We start from the raw sequence: 11809 nt of genomic DNA, 5'->3' as shown, positions 1-11809 counted from the left end.
CGTAATGTTGCGGATGAAAATGATATATTATTGAAAATAATCCGAATGATGTCGTATTTGGACTCATTTCCACCGACAGAATCTCCTCAGTTCATTCGTGACACTTTAATGAATGTATACTGAAAACTATAAAAGATTAAATTTGCATTCATGCGTTTCATTCCTTATCTGTTTACATTGTATTTCGATCGTCAGTCGCTGGCCTCTCGCCCGGCGCTCAACAGCCCATTTATTCCTGCTGGCCAAAGTTAGTCGAAGGAACAGTCAAGCGACAATGTTCTTTAGCTAACGATGAGCTGAGGCAGACAAAAAAGTTTAAAAAGTCGCAAATCGATGTGATTCATATTGCACTATCCAAATTTTGTTGCTGCTTATTTATCTTACAACTAACACATTTAGCTGTGTACCGAGCAATTATTACAGACAAAAGGGGTGCATATTCTGTGAAAGAGAATATGTTTCAGAGAGTCGATGCTCTCGGAAGGAGAGCACCGATTCTCTCTGATGCTAAGTGTAGAACAACGGCAGTTAAAGTAGTAACTGCTCGGTATAAATTACAATTATTTTACAATGGGTTTGCAGCCATTGGCTCGGCATTATCCTCGATTTACAAAACTATCGAGGATAACACCGATTACCAGGTCTCACCACGTGGAGGTTGTTGCATGTGGAGACCCAAGGAAGATAGATGGAAACACAAGTTCCATGTATCTACCTTTCACAGTAATTGTATAACTAACTTAGATATCTAAATACGCTTATATTATAAATATCTAAATCCCTCGGAGGATGGCTTCTTTCTTGAGTTTATTGAATTAAAATAAATCAAAATAAAGCCCAATTAATTAGAATAAATCAAAATAAAACACAGTTAATTAAAATGAATTATATTAAACGCAATTAATTATAATAAATTATATTAAACACAATCAATTAAAATAAAACAAAATAAAATACATATAATTAAAATAAATCAAAAGAAAATTAAAATAAAAGAAAACATATAATTAAAATAAATAAAATTTAAGAAAAAAAAACCTGAGTCGAGTTCGGATAACAGAGAGGACCCCTTGACCCCCCCTTGACCAGTGTCCACCAATGGTCAGCAATCGTGGGAAGACCTCTACGAGGCCCGCGGACGCGAGTGAACTGAGGATTTTTCATTGCGCGCTCGTATTTATAGGCCGAGCTTGTGCGCACTGGTGCGCGGACAGATGCGCGAACATTGAGTGCACTGGAAACTCGAACGCGCCAAAAATTATTTCTCGATTAATTTATTATTTCTAATACTGTAATTGTTATAATAATTACCTCTCTGAGGAATATTGTTAAACATTCTGTTAGCTGTCTCGTAATGCAAATTGTTATTGTTTATAACAAATATAAATCGAAATCTACAGAAACTTTCAAAATACGAACCGTGTAATGAACTTTTACATGTAATAAATTTTACTTTATTGCAAACTATTAAACAATGACTATGTCTTAATGTTTATGACGATTGTTAACTAAATATTATTTCATGAAAATGGCCTTGATAGCGTTTTAAACAAGGAATTCATAAAAATTTGTAGAACACTAGGAATTCTTTGATCGACGTTTGATTGATATTGTTCTTGACAATAACTGTTACAATTATTCAACAATAAGTTTAATATTATAATATTATAATGTTTATAACAATCACATCTTCGGTGGAACATGTTCAACATTATATCATCCCTTTTACAATGCGAAATGTTAATAATTATAATAGATAGAAATCGAGATATACAGAAACTTGCAAGATATGGATCGTTTTATGAAATTTCACGTGGAATAAATTTTATTCTATTGTAAATTATTAGACAATGACTATGTGTTAATGTTCGTGGTGGTTGTTAACTAAAAATTATTTAATTTAAATACACCCTAGTATATTGGACTGACAAATACCATAAGCGCCGCTAGTGGAGAATCCTTGAACTATACCACTGTGTATTCCTGAGTCTGGACGCGTCAAATCTTAGAATCCAACTTCCACCTTCCACAAGTGATAAATTAACAAAAATCGGATTTCTACGATAGTGTGACAGTGGTGTACAGGGTGGTCTGGTCAGCTTTTGACCAGAAAACAACTAAATCGTGTGATATTTGACAAAATGTGACTTGAGCAGCCATCTTGTGTGCTTCATCGGCATCTGTCACAATCGCACAATTTCTAAAATTCTAATTCTTTGAACTTATGGTGTTTATTGGCGCTTCTAAGGACCAGACCACCCTGTAGTGAAGTCTACCCGTGAGTACTACAACCGTGAAAACTTCATTTGTGCCATTATCGAGGTAGAAGTTGGATTCTATGAAATCGAATGTCTCTCTCGTGCATCGCGTATACATACACGGTTCCCGTTGATTGTGTGAGTGCACGGACCAGCACACGGGCCACGGAGTCTCCCCCTTTTTGGGCGACAACCTTAAAGCATCGATTACACGAAGCCGGTTCACTCGCTACGGGCTGGCTAGTTTACTCGTAGTCGTGAAATTCGTGCATTGTCATCAATAACAGTAGCAAACACACTGACGAGTAACGGGTAGCCAGTTCAGGTTGAAAACCATTTACGGTCTGGGTATTAAAATCTCTCTGTGCAATGCATAAAACGAATAAACTAGTCGTGTATAGCTGTTGGTAATGTTAGTTCTTTGGAACCTGTGGAAAGATGCAGTTCGTATTGGAGTTTTTATTTCTTGGGCCATTATTAATGGATCAACTTCCGAAGGAAAAGGAAAAGAGAAGGCGATGTGTCTAATATTACTTTCTAGAAGTTTCAGATTGTGTTTAATACATTTTCCTAAAAGATTTGATGGATGCAGACCCATCAATGTGTAGGAATTTTATAAGAATAACTGTTGATCGATTTGAGTAATTATTGTATAGAATAATATAACTACATTATATATTTAATGTAAACGATGGGGTATGGCAGCCATCTTTGTTTACGTTATATGAAATAGGGGAAACTTGTAAACTAGTCAAAACAGTACATAGGTGATTGTACTAAATATATCGTGTATGAATAGTTGGTCACAATACATATTATAAGATGCTTAAAAAAATGTATGTGAACACATATAGAAAACTTGTACATGTGTATATATGTAGAGTGCGTCACACAATTTGGACGGCTTATATCTCAAATTTGGGAAAAGATAGATAAAAACTGTTGAGGGAAAGGATGGATGGTATAGTAATGCCTATTTTACTCTACGACTTCACTTTCTTCGTAAGTGCAACAAGGTACCCAAAAAATTCAAATACATTTTTTTAGGAACCTAACCACCATATTGTATGTGCTTCCACCGAAACAGGGATAGATAAATTCATTATTTAATCAAGAGTTTTTAATAACGAATAAAAGATTAAAAAGTGCCTCGCCATTTATTAACGTAGAATTTCCAATTTTTGTAATAATACTTCTTCTTGAATATATAGGCACATGGCAAGCAATTATTTAATCTTCTTAACTTAAAGGTCAGAATGATTCTCTCATATATGTGCTCTCCACTATCTATTATTGGAATAAAATTATACACAATTCTTCCTGTAAATGATCAAGTCAACTATCTCCATTTAGTCAATACACCTTAATGTGACGTTTGAGACTCATTCACGAAGAAACTGCATTCCGTACTAATTAAATCATGTCCCCATAATCAACGCGAAAGACACGCGAACATAATACTCTGTTACCAAAACCAGATCCACCAGTCACCGATATCTCCCCTCATGTCCAACGATCGTTACTTCCCACAGCGCGCCAGCCAGCGTTCCCTTAAACTCCAAAAACTTCTCTATCAGATAACATTAGAAAAGAATTCAATTTCAGAGTTCCGCGGTGGTCCAGGGCGCAGCACGGTAGCCAGAATCGAATCAGTCGGATCTGCCCCGTGACGGGAAACTTTCTCACTGATCTTCGTCGTTTATGTCTCCCGCGGAAGAAGATATTCGGATCTCGAGCATGGACGATGGGAAGATACCGTTTGGTCGTGGCTACGGTGGGGCAAGAGGGGTACGAATTTCAATCTCGACCAGTCGATAACCGGAAGCCGCCATCGCTAACGGAACTTGCCGGAAACCGTAGGAACCGCTGCTCCCTGGGAAACAATGGCCGCCGAAAGTTGCGACGGAGCCGCCTTTGACAACTTGGACAGTTAATACGAGGCACATCACGGTGTTATGGGCTCTTTCTTCGTTGCACGGTGGGACCGACTCGCGCGTCACGTTCTGCGACAATTATCGCCGGAATTCACGGGGTGCGCATTGTTACAGCGAAATCCCTTTCGTCGCGACGATCCCAGGATTGCTGGTTGCAGGAGGGCAGAAGATGCAAGCGCCGTAGCACGCGTTAAGCGAACTATTTTCGTAAGTTTAATTGCGGCTGAAGGCGCCGGGGAGAATAGAGACGAGCTGTTCGCCGCGAGCTCCCTTCCCCCTCGCGACGATTATCGCGAACGAAACAAGCTTGCTCTTCGCGGGGATTCTTCCGCGAACAGTGTCGCGACGAGAACTCGAATTTGTCCATTTAATGGGGAGGGTTGCTCGTTAAATCATTTTCGGTTGCTCGTTCTAGGGGGGATCGTGGAACGCCGATTTTTTGTTCCGTTCCTTGAGAGAAACATATAATACCTTGCAGAGTAGATCTGGGTTAGGTTCCTTGAGGGATACATATCATTCCTTTGCAGAAAGTGTCTCAATTAGGATGTTTAAGAAAGACTTAGCATTTGTTTTTTTTTATCATTGTTATACTTCGGAATTTACCATCGATTTCAGTAGGTATTTTAAATGAATACTTTGGTGATTATTTGATTAACCCATTTGAATCGTTTGAAGGAAATGCGAAATAGGCCCGTAACACGAGTTGCTGTTTATTAAATTTAATTACATTAGGCTCGGTTGCCCATCACTGATCCAGACTGATTGTTTAGAACGAATTTGTTCTGTCCGCCTGTTTGGCTAGCTATTTCTATTGTGAATTCATGGATTGACAAATGGAAGCCTGCTTTCTTGTAGAAAGAGGGAATTTCAAACATTCATTATAACTACCATAACAATTCATAAAAATCTTTGAATGCTCCTAACTTTTCAATAAAGCCTTCTCGGATATAAGGTTAGATGAACTTATTTTTACCTACTCGACTTTATTAACACGTAGTATAAGTTTGGCCCTGACCTTCTGGAACACCCTGTATTTTGTCGAATTCTACCCTTACTTTCGAAAAAATCAGAAGCCTACACCGTTTCAGTGACATTTGCATCGTTCTTCAATCCCCGACGCTAATTTGAACGAAGAAGACAAGGACCACCAGTTGTAGCCCTACTGATGAGTCTGGCTGTTAGTTCCGAGACGAAAAAGCACCTCTCTTTTCGCCTCCTTTCCTAATTACCTCTCCTTTTTCCCAGTATGCTCCACGTACTCTGATGCTATTAACTCCAACCGGAGAACGGGAGTAGAAGCAAGAACCCCTGTTGCGTCTTTTCCGGGGGTTGACTTGGCAACCGGGACTGTAACACTAGTGAAAATATCACGTTGTTTTCATACTGTCAGCATTATTGTTACGGCGAGGTGTGTTGCACTTAGAAAGTCTCTATATTCCAGAAACTTTTGAAAACTCCTGTATATTCTCGTTCCATAAAATTTCTATAAAACTGTACGACTCCATTTCCCAAAGACTCTAAGCAGAATAGAGAGTACGCCCAACTACTCGAAAACTGTTCTCCATATCGTGACCACCAAGTCACCCTCATATTACGACATCGGATTAAGCAAACCCAAGTCTAAGTAGGATTACCCGAACCTGGGATCATCAAGGCGAGCAACAAAATAATCCCCGGACGTGAAATTTTGCGTAAAAAGAGCAGCACGATTCGGGAAAAAGAACTTTTGCTTCCTCCTAGTGTATCGCAAAACTGTTTCGATAGAACTACAGTGGTATAACATCAAAATTTAGCAATTCGAATTGGTGAAGAACAAATATTTTTGTTCTGAAATTGTTTTTTTTTATTTTGTTCTCAATATTGAATTCTTTCATTTTCCAAAAATACTCACCTCAATATATCTACATGGAATCACATTACAACCATGGAAGATCGGTTCCGTGCATTATTGTTCTTCTCGAAACCTTTCGTTTCAGATAAACAGAGGAAAATAATTTCCCACAAATTCATACTTTCATGAAGATGTGGAGAAACTATTAGTGAATGATGACGTTGTCGAAGACAATCCCCAAAATCGATTAAAACTTTTTCATTTATACATTTCTACATAACCCTGACGTTTTTAGGTCTATATGGCCCAACATGAAGATACAGTTTCAATAGGTATTATGTTTCAAGTATTTATTTTTAGTATTCAACGTATTCAAATTTACGTTTTTCCATTTCTTAAGAATAAATTATTTTCATTTTTGAAATAATTTCATCCGAAGGGATATGTGTATGAGAGATAGCCGAGAAGAACAGCAGGGTTAAATAAAATCATAAATTTCAAAATGTTCGATTGCTTGAACTAAATTAGCATACAAACTAGTAAATTCTGATTCTGGACCACTGTCGAACGGCTGGTCCCCCGCATTAGGGCATTAATCAGCGGATTTTTCGATGACTCGGAGCTGCAACAGGAGAAGGGATTACGAGCGGTCGTTAATTTGTCGCGTCACCGATCGCCAGCTTTTTTGGAACGAATCGAAACACTGATAATTGAATACACGATTAATTAAAGCGTGTTCCCGACAAACATGAAACATTTTTTCAATGGACCGTTGTTTTCGAATCCAGTTTTTCCTGTTCGTCGAACAGATCGCGTCATTATTGTCGTCGTGAGTGTTATTATCAGCGTGGACTCGACGTCAAGGTGTTCTCCACGTGGAACTCTGGACAATTACAACGTTCCCGAGGTTTGGAACCTGTCGTAGCACTTCTGTAGTCTGTTGGCCACCGATGAATATGACGGTCGTAACAGGTCGTTCGTCCTAATTCCACGGAAAATTTAATATTTCGGTACTGCTGCGGACGAACGGAAGGGAAAATATTCACAAACCGCGAAAAACAAGGCTTGGAGGATAGAAATAGTTTCTGGTGGTTGCGAACGATTCGCGACGACGGACAATTGGAACGTCGACGGCCAGGAATGAATTGGGAACGGCGGAAAGTTGAGAACTCGCGTACTCCATACGCGACGCTTCGCGTTATATATTTCGTTCTCGCGCGAAATTTTCTGCTCGATGGGTGCTCCAGGGTCCCGTTGACTGTCACGACTTTGCGGGAATGGTCGAGTGAGTGGATTGTGATTTAATGGAAAAGCTGTGCGTTGTAATATTTGGAGTATTTAAGGGTGGTTTTATAATATCTCTTTACGTAAGATGAGAAGGGAATGAAATTTTAATGAACTTATGGTCATATTTCGTCCAGTGTCTATTAGTTAATTACCAGTGAACATTGAGAGATATAAATACAACGTGTCACGGAAATAATCGTACTATCTTCGTTCTTCGGATAACTGATATTGTTGTGGAGGGTAGGTTTTAAAATCATTATATATATTCTGTATTCACTCAACTGTTGATTGTTATGAAATTTATGGAAAGAGGGATAATTCAGGTGAATAAAAGTAGAAACTCAAATAAATTATCAGCGAATGGACGTCAGAATTATTTTAGAAATTCTGTAGTTACGGAAGTAAAATATTCACAAATCTAGTCCCACTTATATATCAACCTTGTTTGAAGTTTACAGCTACAGTGACTTCTCGATGAATGCGACACGAGCAACGGCGTTACTCCCACCATTGGGGGGGGTTCCACTTTGGAATCAGTCGTAACAGAGTAAACAGAAGCTAAGCGGAAGCTCGGCTTCGGGTAAGAAACAAATTTATGAGGGTCTGAAAGCCCCGTCTTGCCATCAACTTACTTCAAATAATTTTATAGAAATGTTAAATATCTTTGTGACATTAATTCTATGGTAGTTTACTTGAATTTCTATTTTTGTTACATCAAATTATTATTTTTCAATGAATATTATATCAATCAAAAGGTTAATCAATTCCACATATATTCCATCGATAAACTTGGACGAAATTTCACTGAAACATTACATCTACTTTAACACACTCAAATAAAAGTGTTTACACCTTAAACGATATCTGCTAACAATAAATACGTGAATTAGAAGAAACATATTTTAAATCGAAGGTTATAGAAATTGCAAATTACAAAGTAAATAACATGATAATACCTTCAATCCATAAAAGAATTAGTTGGTACAGTGTAGACTATAGTAACATTCTTAATCATGCTCAAAAACAGAGATTGATTACCACCAAGTGACCGAGCACTTCCAATAACATTCAAACACCAAATGGAAAGTTCCTTAAACTTGCCGGTCAAATCAATAGATGGACGTCCTCTTCGAAAGAATCAAGAAAAATGCGGCCGAGCAAATTCGACCAGACAGCCGAGTTATTTATTCGGTCGCTGGGGAAGGAACATGGAATCGGATTTCCGTCGAAAACGTGAATGCAACCGTGTTCCGTCACTAGGTGGTCTCCATTTCTCCATCATATTCGTAACGTCGAGTCACACCCATCCCCAAAATACTAGCAACGTGTCCTCAGAAGTGATTACACAATGTGTTCGCGTAATGGCGGTTTAATTTTAATGAACGGCCCAGCATGCACCACTCGAATCTTGAATCTTCCATCGTTACGCGCCATTATCTCGAGCTCGATGAGATCTTTTCGACGCCGTTCGCCTAGCACCCTTCGATTCCTTTCATTTGCCTCGTATCAATTTCACGGGACGAGGACTCCGATCAGGCAATTGTGGCCGACGTCCGGTTCGCGCGTGGAATTCCTGATTTTTCTACCCACCCGACCACTAATGACATTCTTTCCAATATGATTCTCCTACCTTTCCTGTCTGCTTTTCAAACATGTTGCATTCTTTCCGCGTAATTTTGATATTCAGCGGACGCAATGGTACCCTTGATTGAGAGTATGTCCGACCAGTGACGAGCTTGCACTACTGTGTGAATTGGAGGACAATTTCGGTCGACTAGAGGTAAATTCAATTGTAAGTTCTATTTGTCTACTATGTTTTAATTATACCAGGCGTGTTTGTAATTATTTTCCTGCCCTCGTAATTCTGGTAATCAGTGTAAGCAACTTCGTGTACGTCGGACCAATTCAGGATTTAATCTACTATGTAAACTGGGTGGCTTGTTGAGATGACTCGATACAGTATTTCTTCGGTATACAAGGTCAGACAAAATTCATAGTGCAAGGGATAGCTGGATAATTCTTCGTGCAAAAAGGAAGTCAATAATGTAGAATAATAATTTTTTTATTCGAGGCTTCGTTTCCGAGATAATTGAATTTAGAAATCTACTGACAATCAACAATTTACTGATTCACCGAACACTAATTTTACGCTGTGAAATCCATCTATTTTCTATGTAGAATTTTTAAATCTCGTTCTCATTTTATAGGGTTCCTAGTGATATTGACATCCAGTGACCGTAACAATCGCATTGATTAGGATCAGTGTCTGACCAGTGACGGTCCGGATCTACTGTGCGGTTTAAAGACATTCATCAGTCACCGCAATACGGTATATCTCGCCGGAAGATTTATTCGATGTCCCCGACAATCGCCCTAATTTTCCCATGATACTGTAATTCCATGGAAGATTTTCGACTCGACGGAGCATTCCATCCCTGATCGCATAAATTATGAGCACCTTTGTTCCTGTCGACATGGTATGTAGCCCGGGTCACGCTCCACGGGCCCGTGATTGGAAGTCGATATTCCACCGATATTATCGATTATCTTCCTGTCTTCGGCAAGATTAATGGAAATTAGCGCGCATCTCGGGTATAGACGCTTGCCCCGCTGTCGATCCTCCCAGGGGATACTTTAAAGTTCTTCGAACCGTGACTGGCTGTTAACATTCACGTCTATTGACACTTGTCTTTTCTGTTTTCCGATTTTTCTCTTTTGTTTCTTGAGACCAATCGATCGATAATGAATAGAAATTACGGAGCAGCATTCGAAGGAGATACTTAATCAAACGATCGCCGTTGAAAGTGTATCCCATGAATGTTAAAGAGACATGAATATTTATGATACGGTGGCGAATTATGCCAACGAAATCACTCGTCGTCGCAAAATAGTGAAAATGGCTGACAAACGAATGGCTGTTTTAATGCATACTCGATGAAGATTATATACTGTCGCGTAGATTGTATGCAATGGCACGCCGGAAATTTTGCAATCTTCGAAATGTATTCTATAATTTCGTTCGATCTCAATGATACATAATAGAGCTATTGTACTGATGATTTTTCAGACGTACTTTATTTTTTAATACGTACCGTATTATTCAGTTATATAACATTCCATTTTCTTATTTATTTACCTAATAATTTTCATATTTAACTGCGAAGTTGATACTTCGATCTATAAAGTTTCACGTATATATTTGTTACAAAAATTCTTTTTCAGTTAGTAGTAAGGGGAAAGTACTGTTTGATATAATCTGACAATACGCGACGAATTCAAATGGCATATAACATTCCATTTCTTAATTCATTTACCTGATAATTTTCATATTTGACATTTGAATTCGTCGTCGATTGACAGATTATATCGAACAGTACTTTCCATCTACCACTAATTTAAAAAGAATCTCTATACAATTGCCTACATGAAACTTCATCCATCAAACAGGATAATTATCACCTTCTTCACTGAATTATCTTATTCTTTACTGAACGTCAAGTACCTATTATTTAATTCGTTTCTGTCTCTAATCTTCATACAAAGTAAGGTTTTTAGTATTCAAAATGGACAGCGTAGAATCATCTATCATTACTGACAGTTCAAGTATTAATACAAACGTATCGACAAATAGAGTCGTATTCCTTCAGTGTTATCATTCAATGAAGAATCTGATAGAAAATCTGTAACTAATTACGACCTCAATTACAATCTTACATTTCTTATCACGGAAAGAAATAATTTATTTAACTGAATGGAAGATTAGAAGTTTTCTCATTAGACTGTCAAAGGGTTAATAAGAACGGTAATTTTATCCTTGAAAGCAGAATTAAATTATAAATATTATTTTCTCGTGTCCGATAAAAAAACTCCAGCCGGTATCTACACATGCACCGTATCCTGGAGCGTTGGATCCTGAACGTGCCAGCGTCCTCGAAACAGAACCCAAGAATTACGAGGCCGCTTCTGGATCGAGGCACGGCCTCGTAAATTTCCGCCTCCCCTCTGCCGGCAGCGCGAGCCGTACTCCCTGCAATTTCCATCAAATTCGTCTCCTTCGCGTGTACCAGACGCGAATTCAATGAATTTCAGCGTATCGTACGTGGCGCGTGTAATCGACGTTTAGATATTTTTCTATTTCCACTGGTGATAAACACCCGACGATGGCGTCGAATTTATCGCTCGACATTTCTTGGACGTTCGATACGAAACAAGGTAACGACCGACCGCGAGAGGAGATATTTTCTCATTGGAAGAGGAAGGAAAACTCTTGATCGGCGATACGTTCCCGAAAATGTGATCGTTTGGCATCGATTTCTCGAGTGACCATAGGGAAGGGCAATTGAAGGTATTTGGATTCTGACACTTGCTTCGACTACCTGGCCAGTTTAATTAATTCCGATATTGGATCAAGTTGATGGTTACTGAGTCAAGATGCTGAACTTGTATGGACCTCTTCTTGATATTTGTCGCATGAATTCGATCGTATACGTGGCCTTATA

This window comes from Dufourea novaeangliae, unplaced genomic scaffold, assembly GCF_001272555.1.
Source record: "Dufourea novaeangliae isolate 0120121106 unplaced genomic scaffold, ASM127255v1 scaffold16, whole genome shotgun sequence".
NCBI lineage: Eukaryota > Metazoa > Arthropoda > Insecta > Hymenoptera > Halictidae > Dufourea > Dufourea novaeangliae.
This window is presented reverse-complemented; position numbering follows the sequence as displayed.